Consider the following 19954-nt stretch of genomic DNA (forward strand, 5'->3'; position numbering starts at 1 on the left):
GAGAGAGAGCACAAGTCGGGGAGGGGCAGAGGGATAAACAGTCTCCTCGCTGAGCAGGGAGCCCAATGCAGGGCTTGATCCCAGGACCCCAGGATCATGACCTGATCTGAAGGCAGACAATTAACTGAACCACCCAGGTGCCCTTTTATGAGGTGTAATTTTTATGAAAAACTTTACTTCAACCCTTTAATACCCTTTATTTCAATCTGTTATTTAATACCTTAGAGTTTAGACAGAAGTGCCAAAGTCAAACCACACTTTTTTTTTGTCTTTTGAACAAAATGTGTTATTTGATTTTTTTCAACATACTCCCAAAAGCCAAAATGGTGAAATTACTATTATTATTTTAATAATAAATTTATTTTTTATTGGTGTTCAATTTGCCAACATACAGAATAACACCCAGTGCTCATCCCGTCAAGTGATAAACCACACTTTTTTTTTTTTCAAAATTTTTATTTACTTATGATAGTCACACAGAGAGAGAGGCAGAGACATAGGCAGAGGGAGAAGCAGGCTCCATGCACCGGGAACCCAACGTGGGATTCGATCCCGGGTCTCCAGGATCGTGCCCTGGGCCAAAGGCACCACCCAGGGATCCCCTAAACCACACTTTTTAAAGAAAAAAACATCTGCCCTTCCCACCCCCAACAGCAGATCCATAATAAGCCCCTGACACTGTACTAGGTGCTGAGGGTACAGTTGTTTCCTGCACTCCTGGAGGTTACAGACTGGAAAGAGGAACATGCTATCAGTAGCATACAATGTGTACAGTTATAAAATATAGTTAAGTGCTGTTAAGGTAGATGGTCCTCTGAGAGAATATAACAGGAAGAATTCAATTCAGATCAAGAAGATCTGGGAAAACCTCTTAAGAAAGTGAAATTTTTGTTCAAACCAAATGGATGAATAGAAATTTGACAGCTAAAGATGGGAGCAGACATGTTCCAGACAATACATTTACAAGTGCCCAAGGCAGGAATATCAATGAACAAAGGCCCAAAGAAGGAACGAGCATCCTCTACACTCCTCAGCTTCTCTGGCAGGGGTTGCAAAGTGGTTGTGAACCTCAACAAATAGCAGCTCAAGAACCCAGAATTATTCCTTTATTCTGTTTTGCATCTGAGGTATTTTGAGGGTTCTTGAGAGTAGAGCACAGCTGTTTCTAGGTGTCTGCCCCCCAAAAAACTCAAGAGTAGCATCCAGCAGTGGAACCCTGCCAACCTAAATGTCCCCTCTTACCCGAAAATCTCAAATCACCTCTTTCAACTACACTCATTGAATGCCAGTTATACACAAGCCCAAGGCTAGGTGATGGGGTAAGGTAAGAGAAGAGTAGGGAAATTCTAGCCTTTCAGAGCTCATACTATGATCTGCTTCTCAGGGTTTTGGATGACTTAATGTTTCGGATCAAAGAAAGAACTACAGGGCATTCCTGTTCAGGGTGGTGAGGTAGGAGGATCCTGAACTCCCCTCCTCCCACAGTTACACTGAAGGAAAATGCCCTGTGGAAGAAATCCAAAAACTAGCTGAGCAACTCGTACATCTTGGTGGGGGGGAAATAACATGTCAAAAAGGGTAGGAGAGGCTGAGACACAATGTCACCGTAAACCACACTCTTAATGTGACAACCCACAAATAGAGAATTCACAACTTTGAGCTTCTCCTTGAGAAGCAAAGGATTTGAATGCCACACCTGGTGCCTAACTTTTAAGATGTGCATCTGAGAGAAGAGACCCCAAAATACCTAGCTTTGAAAGACAATGGGGCTTATATCCACAAGAACACAAGGTTACAGCAAACTGAGAAACAGATCTTGTGGACTCATCATGGCTAAACTGCTGGGGCATGGTATAGAGGCAACTGACTGAAATCCAACCAGTCTTTCTGTGAAAGAGGCCTGTTGTTTATCTTAAACAATTTCAGCCTGAAGGGCAGGCGTTTAATACAACACACATCTAGAGGCCACTGAAATACTTCTCAAAGACTGTGGAGGCTGGTAAGTACCATCTTGGTACTCTCCCTCTGCCTCGCTCCAAGTATGTCTCAGAAAGGAGGTTGTGCACATGTCTGGGGCCCCAGTTTTTACAGTGCCACCAAGGGGACACCCCCTGATCACCAGGCTCTGGTGGCCAGTGGGGCTTCTGTTCATGGCTCTCACAGGACTGTAACAAATAGAGAACTAGGGAAGCCCTGGTGGCGCAGTGGTTTAGTGCCGCCTGCAGCCCAGGGCATGATCCTGGCAACTTGGGATCGAGTCCCACGTCGGGCTCCCTGCATGGAGCCTGCTTCTCCCTCTGCCTGTGTCTCTGCCTCTCTCTCTCTCTGCATCTCTATGAATAAATAAATAAAATCTTAAAAAAAAAAAAAAAAAAACAAATAGAGAACTAGTTCTTAACCAGCTACCCACTCAGGGTATAGCACAGAGGCAGCAGGTATGAACTTCAGTTTCTCCCTGAGAAGGGTCTATTAGCTTATCTTCATAGCTGTTGGAGGGAGGTAGTTGGGGAGGCATGGGGGGTTTCTAATTAAACACCTCCAGGGGTCAGCTGCAATCCTCTCTAGAGACCAGGGAGAGCATCTTCATGCTGTCCCTCTGCCCTTCCCCAGGGTGCCATTTCCAAGAAAGGAGCTTAGGTACATATCTGGCATCCTGGTTTTTGTGGCTGCTTCCCAAAGGACATATTCTTTAACAGGCTGGCCCTGGGTGCCAATGGGTGTTCATGGGTTCAATGAGACATTAACAAACACACACTTCTTAACTCACTAACACATCAGAGCTCAGCGCAGAAGGAGCAAACAGAAATCTTCCAGATCATCTTCTGGTCTCCCCATTAAAGGAGTATATTTGTGTAGGTTAAAGTTACTGCCCAAGGTATAGCTTCCAATGAGCTTGAATCTAGGTGCTGACTGAGATAGTCTCTTAGGTATACTGACTGGTCTTGGCACACCCTAAACTATTGGAGGCCACTAAGAACCAGTAAGTCACTTGGATAATCACAAAGGTTCAAGAGACAACTAAGAGCTAAGGCAGGGTTGAAGAATAAGGTTCATCTACAGGAAGCCATTCCTTCAAGACAGAGTGGTGGCTGTTTTATTTAATGCATAGAAACCAACATAGAAAGTCAAGAAAAATGAAGAGGCAGAGGAATATGTTCCAAATGAAAGAATAAGATAAAATCTCAGAAAAACACCTTAAGGAAATGAGTGGTTTACCTGACAAAGAGTATAAAATCATGGTCATAAAGATGCTCACCAAGGTCGGGAGAACAAGGCATGAATAAAGTGAGAATTTTAACAAAGAGAAGGAAAATGTAAGGAAGTACCAAATAGAAATCACAGTGCTGAAGAATGCAATAACTGAACTGAAAAATACAATAAAGGGGTTCAACAGCAGATACTAGATGAAGAACAAGAAAGGATCAGTGAATTCGAAGATAGGACAGTGGAACTCACGCAATGAGAGCAGGAAAAAAAAAAAGATAAGTTCGGTGGCATATAGGACAACATCAAACAGACCAATGTTCATATTATAGAGAAGAGAGAGAGGGGGGAGCCAGAAGACTTATTTGAAGAAATAATGGCTGAAACTTCCCTGACCTGGGGAAGGAACAGACACCAGATTTGGAAAGCCCATAAGAGGGTTCCAAAAAAAGAATCCAAAGAGATCCACACCAAGATACACTATAATTAAAGTGCCAAAAATTAAAGAGCTACATGGTCAATATTTAGAAAAGTGAGTAGGGAGGAAAGAAACTCAATTACCTAACAGTGGGAGATTGAAACTATTGTGGATTTCTCGGATTATTCACGTTACCTTTACTTCACTGATTACCTTCAGCTATTCCCTACTTGTCACAAATTGGGGGCAGCATATACCCATTTCTTCCCAATCTGTCCTATTTCTTAGACAACCCTATTATTTTTAAATATGCTCCCCTTCTCAGGATAACACTCCATATACTATAATGCCAAAGCACCTCAAAATTTTACTGGCTTAAAATCTTTAAGAAAAACAACTGAAAAGCATTAGTAGTTAGGTCGATCAGAGTAGATAGCCATTTGAAATAACAAGTCAAAACTGAGGTCAAAGGCAAGTAAAAGAGGTTTTAGGTTCAGTACAAACTGGTATTTTGGAGTATCACACTGAGTATCACATCACACGTTTTATGTTCACATTCCCCCAGGTATGTTCAATTTAAACTTCACAGTTTAAAAAGCAACTATATTTGCCAAAACAAAATGTATACACTTGAATATCCAATGAGTTGGGAAAGAGATGCCACTAATTTTATTGTGTGTTATATGACCTGAACAGAAAAATATATCCTGCCACTTTGGGGACACTGGGTTGCAACTCAGCTATTTGAGAGAAATTAAACAATGCAATGTGTCCTTAGAGGTCAAAACGACTAGATGGTTATCTGAGGCCAGGCTATAATATTCTCACTCTAGTGCTGAGCTTGTTTCTCCTCTCATGAACAAAGCTAATGAGAGATGAGTATAGAAAAGATTTTGCGACAAAGTTTGGCTCATTTCCAAAGTGATTTAAACTTGTCTTACCACGACTTCTGAGGGCTGATAGCAATAAGCCATTCTCAGGGTGCCTAGGTGGTTCCGTTGGTTAAGCATCCAACAAATAAGTTTGGCTCAGGTGATGATCTCATAGGTCATGAGATCAAGCCCTGTGTTGGGCTCTGCACTCAGCAAGGAGTCTGCTTGAGAGTCTCTCCCTCTGGTCCTCCCCTATTTGTGCTGTTTCTCAAATAAATAAATAAATCTTAAAAAAAAAAAAAAAAGCCATTCTTTCATTCCCAGATTTTAATTTTGTTGAAAGAGCTTTAAAAATCCTTGGAGGGATGCCCGGGTGGCTCAGCAGTTAAGCATCTGCCTTAGGCTCAGGGCATGATCCTGGAGTCCCAGGATCAAGTCCCACATTGAGCTCCCTGCATGGAGCCTGCTTCTCCCTCTGCCTGTGTCTCTGCCTCTCTCTCTCTGTCTCTCATGAATAAGTGAATAAAATCCTTTAAAATAAATAAATAAATAAATAAATAAAAATAAAAATCCTTGGAATCCAGGTTCAAACATCAAGAATAAAAGCTATCTTTTCTGAGCTTTTAAGAAAAATCAAGCTATAATTTTCATACCTGTTGATATGACCTAAACACCAAAAGCTAATTAAGTAATTCCATTATGTGTTTTCTAGATAATATTTTATATAATAGTATTTTACTATAAATAAAAGTAAAACCTACTCATGTGTGCTCCTAGTCCTTTCTACCATGTGCATATTTATATACAAACATGTTCTTTGGCCCTCAGAGCAGGAATCATTTGCAAAGCCAGCCTCATAGATACATGTGCTTGATATTGGTGCTCACTACATGAGCCACTCCCCATTGCTTTACTTCCTGCCGTGTTTTCCTGCATTTTAGATTTCTTTCAGTTATTACAGTTGATTATTTGGCAGATACTCAATGTTGGGAGATCTTTCTCCTATAAACAACCGAAAGTCATTCAAAGCTGAATCTGATAAATAAAATATATGATAACTGTTTTAGTCGAAAACAAAGTACAATTACAAGGTGATAGAAAAAATTGTGATTCTGCAGATAATTCCATAAGAAGAAAATGATCTGAGCAATTTATTATTGAAATGGGGTAGAATAGGTGGATACTGGAAAAGAAGGAAGAATTGATGAATGCATGGATGGAGGGAGGGAGGGATTGGGAGATGGGGGGATATGTGGACACCAAGGGGATGGGTGAGTAGACAGCTGGACAGACAGTATGCCATTTGTTTGTTTCTTTGCTTGTCTTTAAGAAAACTTCCCAACTCAAGTCCTGGGTTGCCTTTCCTTATCTTTGGATAATGTCTGCCACAGAATAGGAAGCCCACACTTGATTTATCTTCACTTTCACACTTTCCTCAAATTTCTTCTTTGCTAGGAAGCTCCTTGTCTTGGAGTAAACTTATTTGACTTCCCCCAAAGAGTCCCTTACCTCCTTTCTTGTCCATGGTCTTAATAGATCACAGTTATTCTATGTTTATTTCAGGATAATTCTTATCTTATTTTAAAGATTAAAATAGGATAAGAATGACAGAGTTGTATATACATAGACATTTGGGGATTACAATTGGTTCTTATAGATCTACCAAAAAAAAAAAAAAAAAGCTCATGTAGACACCTAATTAAGACCAAAAATTTGACTATTACTTAGGGATGAATTGTGCCTGAAGCAAGCAGTCTTTCAATCCAGTAATCCTTATATTTTCTCCATATCAGACAATACATTGCCATTTTTAATTATCAACCTATCAGTTGATCCTTACAAACTTTTTATTCAGGAATAATGTTCAAAAGCTAAGGCTTTTTTTTTTTAAATTTATTTATGATAGTCACAGAGAGAAAAAGAGAGAGAGAGGCAGAGACACAGGCAGAGGGAGAAGCAGGCTCCATGCACTGGGAGCCCGATGTGGGATTCGATCCCGGGTCTCCAGGATCGCGCCCTGGGCCAAAGGCAGGCACCAAACCGCTGCGCCACCCAGGGATCCCAAAAGCTAAGGCTTTTATAGTCTTCCTCCTCAATTGCCTTTGCCTACACCAAATTGTCTGCCAAACCCCTAAAAATATTTAAAATCAAGCAAATTAATAAATACATGTTTTTTCTTGATGTCCCATTGAACATGGGATCTCATTTAACATCGTTTGAGCCTCTAAAATATACCAGACACAAAGATCTATAAGATCTGCTCTCAAAGAACACATAGAATGGTGGAAAGGTATTTAGAAAGGAAGGAAGGAAAGAAGTAAGGATTGTGATATAATGAAGTTAATTTTATAACAGTCATTTTTGCTTATCAGAATGACAAAAATAGGGAGTGGGGGGAGCGGTCAGGTCAGGCTCCCCAAAGATAGTAATGATTTAGCCAAACTTGAAGAAAAGAGAAACTTACTAGATTTGCTCCAGGGTAGAAGGCAGCTAGTGCTGTTGGAGAACAGGAAATGGAGGCAGTCACATAAGGATAGAGATGGGGAAATGAATTCAAACAACAGGCTAAGAACCTTCTGCTTCCATGCACTTTGGAAAAATGGGATCAGATTCACCCTGTCCTTGTAAACAACAGGAAACTGGAAATAATACAAGAAACAGTAGTTTTCAGGGAGTGGAAAATAGCACAGGACTGTGATCTCAGGGAAAGAGGCTGCAAAGTAAGTGGATCCTGACACTGCCTCCTGAGGATCCTGCCTGAGGGCACGTACCAGCCCAGGATCCTAAGAAGGGCCCAGAAAGAAGTCTTGCCAAGATGAGGACACAGAAATCAGTATTTGAGGAGGCAGAGAAACTGGAGTTTGTGGCACAGAGTGCCCAAAGAATGTTGCTGCCCAGACAAAGAGAACCAGGTTCCCATTTGTGAACCCCTGGAGACTCTGGCTGAGTCATAAGTCACATGTGAAGAGGATAAAAGCTCTGAGCAAAGACTGTCCAGGAAGCAACAAAGCTGAACACTTTCCAGAGCTCACAGAGGGTTGGGATACATTTGAGTTCCAACTGCTCAGAGGGGAAGAGTTCACTGAATATAAATCCATACAAATAAGACCTCAGAAGAGTCCTAGAATAAAGGTTCAAAATCTTTAAAATAACTATGTAAAGAATCAAACTCATCCATAAGTAACCTAGCTGGCTACCAGAAAAAAAAAAAAAAAAAAAAAAGCCTACTTTTTAAAGATAACAAAATCTAGGCATGCAACACCATACATGTACAATGTCTAACATCCAATTTAAAAACTACTAAATATGCCAAGAAATAGGAAAATGTAACCCAAAATAGGAGAAAGCTCACCTGATAGGAATATATCAAAAAATAAAGGAAATGATGCAATTTCCATAAAGCTTGCTTATTTGCTTGTTTATTTATTTATTTTTATCTATTTAAGGTAGGCCCCATGCCCAGCATGGAACCCCATGCAGGGCTTGAACTCACAACTCTGAGATCAAGAATCAATATCTAACCAACTGAGCTACCCAGGTACCCCTCCCATAAAAACATATTAAAATAGCTATCAAAAATATGTTCAAAATGCTCAAGGATTTAAAGAAAAAGGAATCAAATGAGGAAAATGTAAGATTAAAAACTATATGGAACTTCTAGAGACAGACAATATCTGAAATGAAATTTGTTTTAGGGACACCTGGGCAGCTCAACAGGTTGAGCATCTGCCTTTGGCTCAGGGCATGATCCTGGGATGCCAGGATCGAGTCCCACATCGGGCTCTCCACAGGGAGCCTGTTTCTCCCTCTGCCTATGTCTCTTCCTCTCTCTCTGTGTCTGTCATGAATAAATAAATAAAATATTTTTTAAAAAAAGAAATCTGTTTTAGATTTTACCATTTTATGTTTTCCGGTTTTATTGAGCTGTAATTGACATATACTAACTACTGCATCAGTTTAAGGTGTACAGCATAATCATTTGATGTATTGTGAAGTGATTAGCACAGTATGTTTCATTAGCACCCATCATCTCACATATATACAATAAAAAGAAAAGACAAAAAAAGAAAATTATTTTTCCTTGATGAGAACTCTTAGGATTTAGTCTAACAGCTTTCCTCTATCACACAGCAGTGTTGACTATAGTCATCATATATTACATCTCTAGTACTTATCTTAAAATTGCAGGTTTATACCTTTTGATCCTCCCTCTTCCAACTCCACTTCACCTCTGCCCCCTGCCTCTATAGCCACAAATATCATCTCTTTGTGTCTAAGTTTGTAGGGTTCTTTTAGATTCCCCATATAAATGAGATCATACAGTTTTCTTTATGTCTGAATTACGAAACAAAAATTTGGCTCAGCACTTCAGGAGAAAGAACCAGTGAACTTGATGACATAGCAGCAGAAACTGTCCAAACTAAAATAGAGAATAAAGATTTTTTTAAATAAACAGAGCTTCAGTAACTTGTGGCACAGTACCAAATGGTCTATCAGTACTGTGATTGGAGTCCTAGAAGGAGACAAGGAAGAAGGGGGCCAGAAAAAATATTTAAATAAACAGTGGGTGGAAATTTCCCAAATTTGTTAAAAATTATAAATGTACATGAGAGTGCCTGTGTGGCTCAATCAGCTGGGCATCTGCCTTCGGATGAGGTCACAATCTCAGGGTCCTGGGATCTAGCCCCATTTCGCCCTCCCTGCTCAGTAGGAGCCGGCTTCTCCCTCTCCCTCTGCCTGCTGCTCCCTCTCTCTTTGTCAAATAAATTAATTAAATCTTTTTTAAAAATTATAAATGTTCAGATCCAAGAAATGCAATGAATACCACGCAGGATAAACATAAAGAAGACCACACCAAACCACCTCATACTCATACTGGGAAAAGCAACAATAAAGGGAAAATCATATAAGCAGATAGAAAAATATTTATTACATTCCAAGAAACAAGGGTAATAATACTGCAGATCTCTTATGGGAAACTATGAAAGCACAATGCTTGACATTTTTTTTTTTTAAATGCTTGACATCTTTAAACTGCTTCAAATTGTCAAACTAGAAAAAGATCCCTCAAAAGTGAAGGCAATATAAAGACTTTCAGACAAACAAAAGCTGAGATAATTCATCACCAGGAGATCTATAAGAGAGGTTAAAAGATGTTCTTCAGGTAGGAGAAAATGATAATCATATAAAAATTGGAAACTTCACATGAAGAGCATCAGAAATGGTAAATATAAAAGACTTTTTATTATTTTTTTTTAATTTTTATTTATTTATGATAGTCACATAGAGAGAGAGAGAGGCAGAGACACAGGCAGAGGGAGGAGCAGGCTCCATGCACCGGGAGCCCGATGTGGGTTCGATCCCGGGTCTCCAGGATCGCGCCCTGGGCCAAAGGCAGGCGCTAAACCGCTGCGCCACCCAGGGATCCCAATATAAAAGACTTTTTAAAAAATCATTTCAAAATAAGAAAATTGACAACTTAAGGCAAAAATAATAATGTGTTGTGAGGTTTATTATATACGTAAAAGGAAAATATGACAAAAATCAAAGGCTGGAAGAAGAGTAAAGGAAACATGCTGCTGTAAAAATCTTATAGGAAATAAGTAGTATAATGTTATTTGAAGGTAGACTGTGATAAGTTTAAGATGCTTCTTATAAACCCTAAACAATGAGAGAGAGAGAGAGGGAGAAGGAGGGAGGATATATGCCAATACTTGAGATAAAATGGAATACTAAAATATACTTAGTTAATTCAAAAGAAGGCAGGTAAAAAGAAATGAAGAGTAAGAAGGAAGACAAACAGAAAACAAACAACAAAATTGTAGATTTAAACCCAACCGTATGATAATTACATAAGAAGTAGATGACCTAAAAACTCCCAAGTAAAAGGTACCGCTTGCCTGGCTGAATTAAAAAATAAGATCCAGGGGTACCTGGGGGGCTCAGTCGGGTTAAGCATCTGCCTTTGGTTCAGGTCATGATCTCAGGGTCCTGAGATTGAGTCCCACATCCGGTTCCCCACTCAGCTGGGGAGTCTGCTTCTCCCTCTGCCTCTGCAGCTCCCCCTACTTGCGTGCTCTCTCTCTCTCTGTAAATAAATAAATAATTAATTAAAAAAAAAAAAAGGCCAAAAACAAAAACGAGATCCAACTCTGTGTTCTCTTCAAGAATAGAGAATTCCACTTTAAGAATAAAGACATAGGAAAAAAAAAAAAAGAATAAAGACATAGGGTAAAATAAAAGGATGGGAAAAGATACTCAATGCAAACACCAGTCTAAGAAATCTGCAGTGGTCACATTGATAACTGGATAAAGAGTTGAAAACAAGGACTATTATTACCAGGGACAAAGGAAGGAAGATGAATGTCCGAATCCTAGCAGTCTCGGGTGAAAAACAGGGATGGACAGAATCAGAAATCCCCGGAAGGCATAAAACAGTTTGCCGCGCCCCATAATTCAGAAGGGCTGGGATGGGTTCTGATAATTTGCATTTCTAACAAGTTCCTAGGTAATGCTGATACTGTTGGCCTTGGGATCCACTCCAGAACCACTGGCTCAGAGTCTCTTTTTTGTCTTTAAAGTGAATTACAAACCCGCCTTGATAGAGAGTGTAATAAATTAGAAGGATAAAATAAGGAAGAGGGGTACCTGGAAGTGTAGTGATTTTCCTTACAACTCATTACTTGGGCTTGCTTGAGATGGGAGTTTGGATGACGAGAAAGGAGGATTTTGCCAACCACCTGTGGGGAGGAGGAGCAGGAGGTGCTACTGAGGCAAGAAATACAGAAGTCAATGCGGGGGTAGAGATAATGAGTCCAATGTTGGATTTGTTGAATTTTAAGTGCATCACTTATGAAAAAGAGTTAGGGCTGTAGGTATACTTACGGCCCCTGGTCTTTTTTTTTTTTTTTTTTTTCATAATTTAATTCTGTGCCTTCAATGGGCACTTGCAAACTGTGGAAAAAAAAAAAACCTGTGTGAGATGTTTGCTGGCCCAGGTGGGCACCTCTGAACTCTGCATCTGCGCTCGGTCGGACGCGGGGTCAGCCAAGCTGCACGGCTGTCTGGGCGGGGGTCGGGTCAGCGGGTGGTCGTCGGGTCGGTGCAGCCGGGGGCGGCCGCGGCGGGGACCTCGAGGTGTGCTCCCTGCCCGTCGGCCACGGTCGCGCCTGGTCTCCGTGGGACCCAGCGTCGCCTCCTTTCCCGCCAGCGCTCCGCGTGCCTTCGCGGCCCGCTCTTCTCGGGGCTCCGCGTCCTCCCCCCACTCCCAACCCCGACGGCAGCGACGCCGTTTTCCCGGAAGGCGGAGGACTCGGCTCACCCCGGGGTTCTCAGCATTTCCACCGCCAGGCGCTCGCTCCTGAGGACCCGAGGGGCAGCCGAGCCTTCCCCGCGGAGGGGCCGCCGCTGTCCGCGAGCGGCCGGGGCTCGTTCCCGCCTTCCCGCCGCGGCCTGGGGGCAGCCGGCTGCGCCCCGAGAGGCACGCGAGCCCCGTAAACCTTGCCGGGCACTGAGCGTCTCTCCGCTCGCTGCCTCCTGCGCGGGGACAAGGAGGGATCCTGCTGCTCTCCGCGGACGGACGCAGACTGGCCGCGCCCCGCACCGCTGCTCCCGGAACTAGCCCCAGGCACGGGGAGGCCGCGGGAGGCTCCTGTGCGGGGGACCCCGCCCCCCCAGCCCCCGGGCGACGGGCCGCTCCAGGCGGAGGGTCGGGCCCTGCCGGGGCGCGGGGCGGGGGGCGCGGGGCGGGGGGGGCGGGCGCGGGGCCCTGGCGCGGGAGCCCCCGTGACGCAGCAGTGACGTCGGCGGCGGCGGGCGGGATTTCCCGGCCCCTCCCGAGCGGCGGGCGAGACCCTGGCGCCGAGTGGGCGCGACCAACGTGGGAGGAGGGCGGCGCGGGCGAGGAGGCGCGGGGTTGCGCGCTCCGCTCGGCGCCGGGCCCGCACCCGCTCTCGGAGCCCCGCACCGGGGGCTGCGAACGCCCCAAGTACTTCGGGCCTGGGCGGCTTCCGCGGCGCGCGGGGCCCGGGCTCCCCCGGCTCCCCCGCCCCCAGCCCCTCGTCGTCTTTCCCCTGCCCGGGCGGAGCTGCTGACGCGGCCCGGAGACCCCGGGGGCGGGGCGCGCCTTCCCCCGCGAGCCGGTGAGCGCCGAGGCGGCGGAGCCGGAGCCGGAGCCGGAGCCCCCGCCCGCCCCGCCCGCCCCGCCCGGCCCCGCGCGGTCTGGCCGCCCCCCGCGAGCCCCACGTCGGAGACGAAGCCCGCGCGCCCCGCTCCGGTAAGTGGCGCCCGTGGGGAGCGGGTGGCACGGCCCCAGCTCCCGAGCGCGGGCGGAGCCCCAAGCCAAAGGGCAACTCGTGCGGGCGAGTGTCCGCGCCCGGAGACGCGGTTCGGCGCGCGTGTCGTCCCGCCGCCGTCAGCGGGAGCCGCGACCCCGATGCCCGTGGTGCTGCGGCCGGCACAGGCGGGCGCCGGCGGCCCCTCGAGCCCGCTCCGCTCCGCCCAGCCCTGGCCAGCCCGAGCGCGACCTGGGGCCGGCAGCTCCGAGCGCCGAGGGGCCCCGCGGTGGCCGGCGTCTGCGGACCTCCCGGGCCCCCCGGGGACGCCGCCCGCGTCTGTAGGTCACGGACGCCTGCTGCCCCCGGCAGGGACGGCCGCGTTGACGAGCACCGCAGTGGAAGGGCTGGGCTGGCCGGGTGGTCGTTTTGTGAGGACGTTTCGGGCCGGTGCCGGAGGAAGCCCGCAGGATCGCGCAGCACCCGGGACACTGCCCCCGAGCAGTTCTGGTGGCGGCAGGAGACGCCCCGGCGAGGGTTCGGTTCCCTCCTGCCTTATGGCGTCTGTCCCCGAGCCTGGTGCTGAAACGGGCTGCGCTGGCCGCGCGCGCCCCACGGCACGGGGGAGCCCTGCCTGCTTTGATCCCTTAATTGCCTTAGAAATGATAACGGGAGGGTAAGTGGGGCTGGGGCAGAGGCGTGGCTGGAGAAGACTTCTTAATTGGAGAGCATTTGCTTATTTTCGTGTATTTTGGGCCGGGGTGTTGGGAAATCCGAAATGTCAAAGTTTGATCAAGCGATAAAGTGGGTCGTGGACGCCGGGTCTCCCGCCCTCTGCCCGGCTCCCCTGCGCTGCCGGCCCTCGGCGCCTTCTGTTCCCTCGCAGGGCTGTGAAAGGCTGGCACAGGGCCTGTCGTTTCAGTCGGAGCCGAAGGCCTCCTGGGCTGCGCAGTGTTGCCCATGAAAACGTGTCAGTCCTGTATCTGCTTATGAGTCCTCACTGTGAGGCTTCCTTCCCCCCGTGGGATGGGAGAATTCAGTGGTGAATGCCTGAAAGCAGCAGCGAGACCTGGGCTCTGTGGCTGGCTTCTTGATTCCCCAGGGAATCCTTTTCCTAATTTTGCATGCTTTGGGGGAAGGGAGGCACACCGCCATCCAATCTGGCCCTGTTCCTTGCAAGAAGCTACTGTGGAAACAACTGAGAGTTCAACAGAAACCCTTTTCCAGTCTTGAGACACAAGATGTAAACAATGAATTATTTTCAAAGCATGGAGTTGGCTCAGTTATCAGTCTTGATAAAGATGGATATAGCGCTTAGTAAATAGTAGGTGTTAACGTAAATACAAGGGTTTATTGTGAGGCTTTGCTAGTTAATGAATGATTAGCCTCACTATGGGGTTATTAAGCCGAGATAACTATTTAAGACAATGGTCTTCCTGTTTGCTCCTCTACCACCAACCCTCAGCCTCCTTAAAATAAAATTGCCCAAAGGGAAACTGCAGGAGTTGTCTGGCTAGCTGAGAAATAGCACAACAAAAGGGTCATTCCCAGGAGTCCCATGATTAGTTAGGCAGTTGCCTTTGACATTTCTCATGCAGGTGGACAGTGGAGAAACGAAGAAAAAGCTTTTAACGTGTTCATTGTATGGTTTTTAAAGCAAAAGAGACCGTCTCCAGAACCCCCATATCTCAGCACATTGTTGGAAATGGTGGAACATCAGGTGGGAACTTGGGCACTGTCGTCCCTCTGGTCCCTAGGGAAGCAAGTGCCCTGTAACTGTCTCAGGAGGTCCAGCTTGGGCTGTATGAGTGGTTGGGTATAATGCCGCCTCTCCCCTCTACCACCACCACCACCACCACTACCACCACACAAACGACTGCTTCCTAAGAAAGACAGCCAAATGGCTCAGAAAAGACAGAAGGCTGCAACACAAGTCATTCTCATTTATTTATAGCCACATCTCACCATCACATTCTTACCTTGACTCAATTTTGTTCTACTAGAAAAGGGGAGAATACCTAACAAAGCAATGTGTGTTAGATTGCCTTTTTTTTTTTTTTAAGATTTTATTTATTCATGAGAGAGAGACAGAGACACAGGCAGAGGGAGAAACGGGCTCCCTATAGGGAGCCCGATGTGGGACTCATCCCGGGTCCCCAGGATCAGGCCCTGGGCTGAAGGCAGGCGCTAAACCGCTGAGCCACCTGGGCTGCCCAGATTGCCTTTTTTTAATCATAGAATATTAAAACAATGTCTTTAAGATAGTACCTTTATGAGCATGTACTATTCTGTAATCTCACAGATTTCCTCCTTTTATTGGTAAATAAATATGATAGACGGGGGCAAGCATAGAGTCTTATTATACAGGTAGAAGAGACTATTGGTTCAGTTTTCTGAAGCCAGAAACTATAGGTTAACTTCTTTAATACACCAAAAGCACTACAAAAAATATCCTTTTAACAATAGCCAGCAAGGGTATTTTAACTGAAAATCAGAAACGCCAAGTGTCAGCAAAGAAAAACAGGGAGACCAATTACGGTATAGAAATTAGCATAATATGACTGTAGTATTTTAACCAATTCTTGACAACTGTGTGAAGAATAAACCAAATATCTTAAATAAATTAGCAGAAGTGAAAAAATGCAAATGAAATTTCCATTTATGGAAGGAAGTGGAGGCAAGAAATAACTGCTGAAAGAAAAAATCACCACAGGAAACAATGGGTACTTAGGAGGAGATCACTTCAGTAAGCTAGTTGGAGCATTCCAAATCACTTTAATTGTCAAGGAGCTTTTGTTAAGTCAAAAAGCAGGTGGTGTGCAATCAGTTTTCCTAGCGGAACCCAGCAGACAAAATGGCAGGTCTTGTGCAGATGAGGGAGTGCGGCTGTGTTGAAGGTATGGTGCTTGTGGTGTGGACTCCAGTGTCCTAGGAGAAGTGAGGACATCTATGTGGCTGTGGAGAAGCCACTGGCACCTCAAGCGCTAAGATTGCTGGGTATCTTCAAGCAAGTCACCAATGGCCCAATCTCAGAGGGCCAGACCTTGGAGGGAGCCCAGGTTAGCAGGCAGTGGGGTGGAGGGAGGAGGACCAGGCTTCAAGTCCCTGAGTCACATGGATGATCTCATTTAATTCTCGCACTATACCCACAAAACTTCGCTTTAGCAAAAACAAAAAACAACTGTCCAGGAGTGTTCTGGCAAGATACTTGGTGGGTAGTGGTGACTCTTTTTTAACTCACGAAGGAAAACCATATACAAATGCAAAGGGGGAGCAACTGAGACTGTCCATGCACTCCATCCAGAAAAGCCCGGATTTCTTCCCCTATCAGATTTCTCAACCCATTTCGCCCTGGGTGGTGGGTTGGCGCTCTCTAATGGGAGGTGTGCTGAGAGGCTGAGGAAGAGGAGATAGAAGAAATGCCTTAAGCATCCCTCCCGGGCCCTCAGCTGACAGTCAGTTGCATAACGTGGAGCAACAGCCTTGGGTCCACTAACCTGTACCACCTGTGCTGTCTGATTTTCTCAGTGCCCGTTTCCACCTGGCATCCATGTCTAATTTGCAACTCTGGCAGCTCCCGTTCCACCCCTTGCTCAGGGTCACCACCAAAGGAAGAGGGCCGGGGAGATAGCAGTAGGTAAAAGGGAAAATTTTTAAGTTGCTTTAAAAATTCTTATTAGAACATCTTTACAGGGGCACCTAGGTGGCTCGATCCGTTAAGTGTCTACCTACCTTCAGCTCAGGTCATGATCCTAGAGCCCTGGGATCAAGCCCTACATCAGGCTTCCTGCTCACTGGGGAGCCCACTCCTCCCTCTCCCTTCCCCTGGCTTGTATGCACTTGTGTGCACGCTCTCTCTCTCTCAAATAAATAAAATCTTAAAAAAAAAAAAAAAAAAAAGAACATCTTTACAACCACAGCAAAAAGTGTTAATATGAAAAAAAATATATATGCCTCTGTAGACCTACTACCCAAATTCTGTATTTGCTTCTGGTTTCTTATCACACGAATATGTAGAATTGAGAGATCTTTGCCAAAAACACTGTACAAGTATGAAAGTCCAAGTAGGAGAAATGGAATTTGAAACAGAAAGGAAAGAGCAAGGGAATATTGAAAGGGGATTTGAAAGCAGAGCAACGGAGATGGTCGAAGGCAGTCCGCTGGGAGCAGGCTATTCTCATTGATGGCCCGGCCGGCTCTGTGACTCAGGTTCTGACCCCTGTTGGAGGGGCAGAGGGATGGCGGACAGCGGGTGATGGTTCCTCATTCTGGTGCACTGGGGTGTTGACGGCAGAGAGGACAGAGGTATGGCAGCGTATAGGCTGGCGCGGCCTGCATGTGCTGACTACACCCCACTGCACACTCCCCATAGGGCAAGGTGTGCTTTCCAAGTCAAGCAGCAGAGCCCACTTTAATATGTACAGAATCAAATCACTGAGACACCTTCAGAAAACCATTTCCTCCTCCCAGTACCCACGATTGTTGGGAAGTGCTGGCAGTCCAGGACACCCCTTCCCTCCACCTCAGACTGAGTCTTTGCTCCCAAGGACCTCCTTTCTCTAAGATGTATCATAGTGGTCCCATCTCTCCTTATCTGTTTGAGAGCCCAGGCACACTTGAAAATTGATATCATCCTCTGAAGTATTTTTCTATCCTGGTTTGGGGATGCATTGGCCTTGTCCTGTTGCTTTGGAGTACCTGCTATGTATGCCTTTGGTAGAAACTATAGAGAAGGCAGAAAGTTTTCCCCTACCACCTTTGGTTTAGTGACTGGAGCCTGTGAATTAAAGTGACAACAGGAGAGATTAACAGAAGCAAAGAGCCAAATTAATAGAAAAAGTTTATTAGACATGCACAGAACAGAGGAGCTGCACAGGAAAGAGAAATCCTGAAGAAGCAGTTAGGCTCCAGAGCTTATTAAATGCTTCTTAACAAAGGGAAATAAGTTGTAGGAAGGTGACAAGAGAAACAAAAAGGGATTTGAGCTCTTAGGGGCAGTAAATTGTGTGAAGATAGATATAGGGGGACAACTTATGGAAGATAAGAGTTATTAAGATTTGTTTGTGCAGACAGGCCCATCTTTCTCTATCCAGTGCTAGTGGAGGTTTTCTTCTTCCTGTAATGGGAGATGGAGGGAAAAGAACTGTGTGTCTTGGCAGAGAGGGCAAGGCCGGAGTTCCTCCTGTGTCCACTGTTTCTTACCTGCAAAATCAGCGCAAAATAATCCTTATGCCAAGGTAGTATATTTGGGGGTGGTATATTCTGACTCCCCTACAAAATTCCCAGCAGGACCTTTCTTTAGTGAAGTCCAGAGCCCAAAGCCTATGTTATGCTAAACCAGCATGAGTAGTCCCTCTTTAGTTTTAGTTTCTGTTCATTAATTTTGGGAAAATTTTGCTTTCCCTGTGCCCCTGCTAACTTCATTCATATAGCCACGGGGCTCCAGTGGCCTGTAGATGCTCATTTACCCCTGAAGCCTGTGGGACCTCGTGCATGAGAGAAGGCTGCATCCTGGCTGAGGAGGCAGATTACATAAGTGTAGGAGTGTATGTTTGATGGCAGGTAAAGGGGGAAGCAGGTGTCACAAGGATGTAAAGACACAGTGAAGCTCCCGAACTCTGAAGGGCAGTGGTGGCTGTGGAGTGTAGCCGAGAGGGGCTGTTGGTAGAACCTGAGTGGAGACTCTGACAGCATTGGAACCTTAAGGAAAGCAACAAAGGAAGACTGGCAGTGATGTCAGCCACCGAATTTTTTTTCTGGAAGAAGGTGAGGTATCAATACATAAATTGGCCTTCATCAGCATCACATACCCTCTTCTTCAGTTACGTTATATCTAGCCAGGGATGAGGTCACCAGAGCCTTCTGCTCACCCAGATTATCTGAGTACCCGGGTGGGTGGACCCCACAATGGACCTACCACCCTGATACCCTGTCCCTATTTGGAATAGCTTTACTTCATCACCCTTCCAGTCGGAGTTTGGTATTTTAGCGCTTGTTCCCCTGCTTGGTTGATCTTGTAGAATTGGAAGGTTTAGAGGGGCTCTTTCCCGCCAATCTTTCTGTGCTTGCTCTTTTTTTTTTATGAATTTTTATTTATTTATGATAGTCACAGAGAGAGAGAGAGAGAGAGGCAGAGACACAGGCAGAGGGAGAAGCAGGCTCCATGCACCGGGAGCCCGACGTGGGACTCCATCCAGGGTCTCCAGGATCGCGCCCTGGGCCAAAGGCAGGCGCTAAACCTCTGCGCCACCCAGGGATCCCTGTGCTTGCTCTTTCTGCACTGCAGTGAGCGTGCCCACAGCCACTGCTGTGCTGGGTCCCCTCAATCTCAGGACAGCTATGGAGAGGTGGACCAAGCCCTGCAGATCCTGCACCAGGGGTACCAGCCCTCATACCCCAGGTTTACCATGCCCCTGATGGGTCTGATTCCTCCCAGCTCCCCAGTTTCTCTCCAGACCCTCTCTTTGTGCTAGAAATTGCTATAGTAATAGTGTCAGAACTAAGTCGATCATTGGCTTGAACCCAGGCACATTTTTACTAAACAGAAATTTTCTTTGTCATGGGACTTGTCATCACAGAGTTCTGATCCACACAAGGACCAGCCTTCACAGGTTATCTGCCTTTCTCTGGTTTTCCCTCACGTTACTGCTGCAAGCCATCTTCATTGCTGGACACTATGGGAGGACTTTCCCAATGTGTGGGGGTATTGCTGAAAGCAGTAGATAAGTTCCTAAGAGATTGCCTGTAAGCCACCTATTTCTAAGACATTCATTTAATGAACACGTGACCAGGTGTTTCAGGCACTAACAGTTTAAAGCTGAATAAGGCCTTCAGAGTGCTCGTAATCTAGGGGGGATATGAGCGGGAAAACAACTTGCCTGTCCCTGGATTAACTCCCTGACAGCTGAGTTTTAAATGCTGCGGGAGTAGTGATAACAGGAACATTTGTTCTTCCTGAGAGCTGTAGGGTGCAGGAAGGGCCTGACAGCTGCAGCCCCAGAAAGTTGAGCAAGATTTTCCAACCCACACAAGTGAGCGAGGGCTTTCCAGGCAGAGGGACCAGGCCATGCTAAGGCTCGGAGTTAGGGGCGTGCACTGGGGAGGGAGGAACAGGTGGCCCTGAGCCCAATTATGAAGACTCTCTAGTGACCTGTGCAAGAGTCTGTTCTGGGATGAATGGAGGGAGG

The 19954-nt window shown here is 46.0% G+C and overlaps 1 protein-coding gene across 4 annotated transcripts in view; it reads left to right on the top strand.

Annotated features, from left to right (window-relative positions):
- The first annotated feature begins 12658 nt into the window (after window positions 1-12658).
- GNG4 (G protein subunit gamma 4) overlaps window positions 12659-19954 on the top strand; it is an 81012-nt gene continuing 73716 nt past the window's right edge. For all 4 annotated transcript variants that reach the window (XM_077894422.1, XM_077894423.1, XM_077894421.1 and 1 more), the window contains exon 1: window positions 12659-12769. The gene's annotated coding sequence lies outside the window, so the exon portion shown is untranslated. The remainder of the gene's footprint in view (window positions 12770-19954) is intronic.

The sequence above is a fragment of the Canis aureus genome, chromosome 4, assembly GCF_053574225.1.
Source record: "Canis aureus isolate CA01 chromosome 4, VMU_Caureus_v.1.0, whole genome shotgun sequence".
NCBI classification, from domain to species: domain Eukaryota; kingdom Metazoa; phylum Chordata; class Mammalia; order Carnivora; family Canidae; genus Canis; species Canis aureus.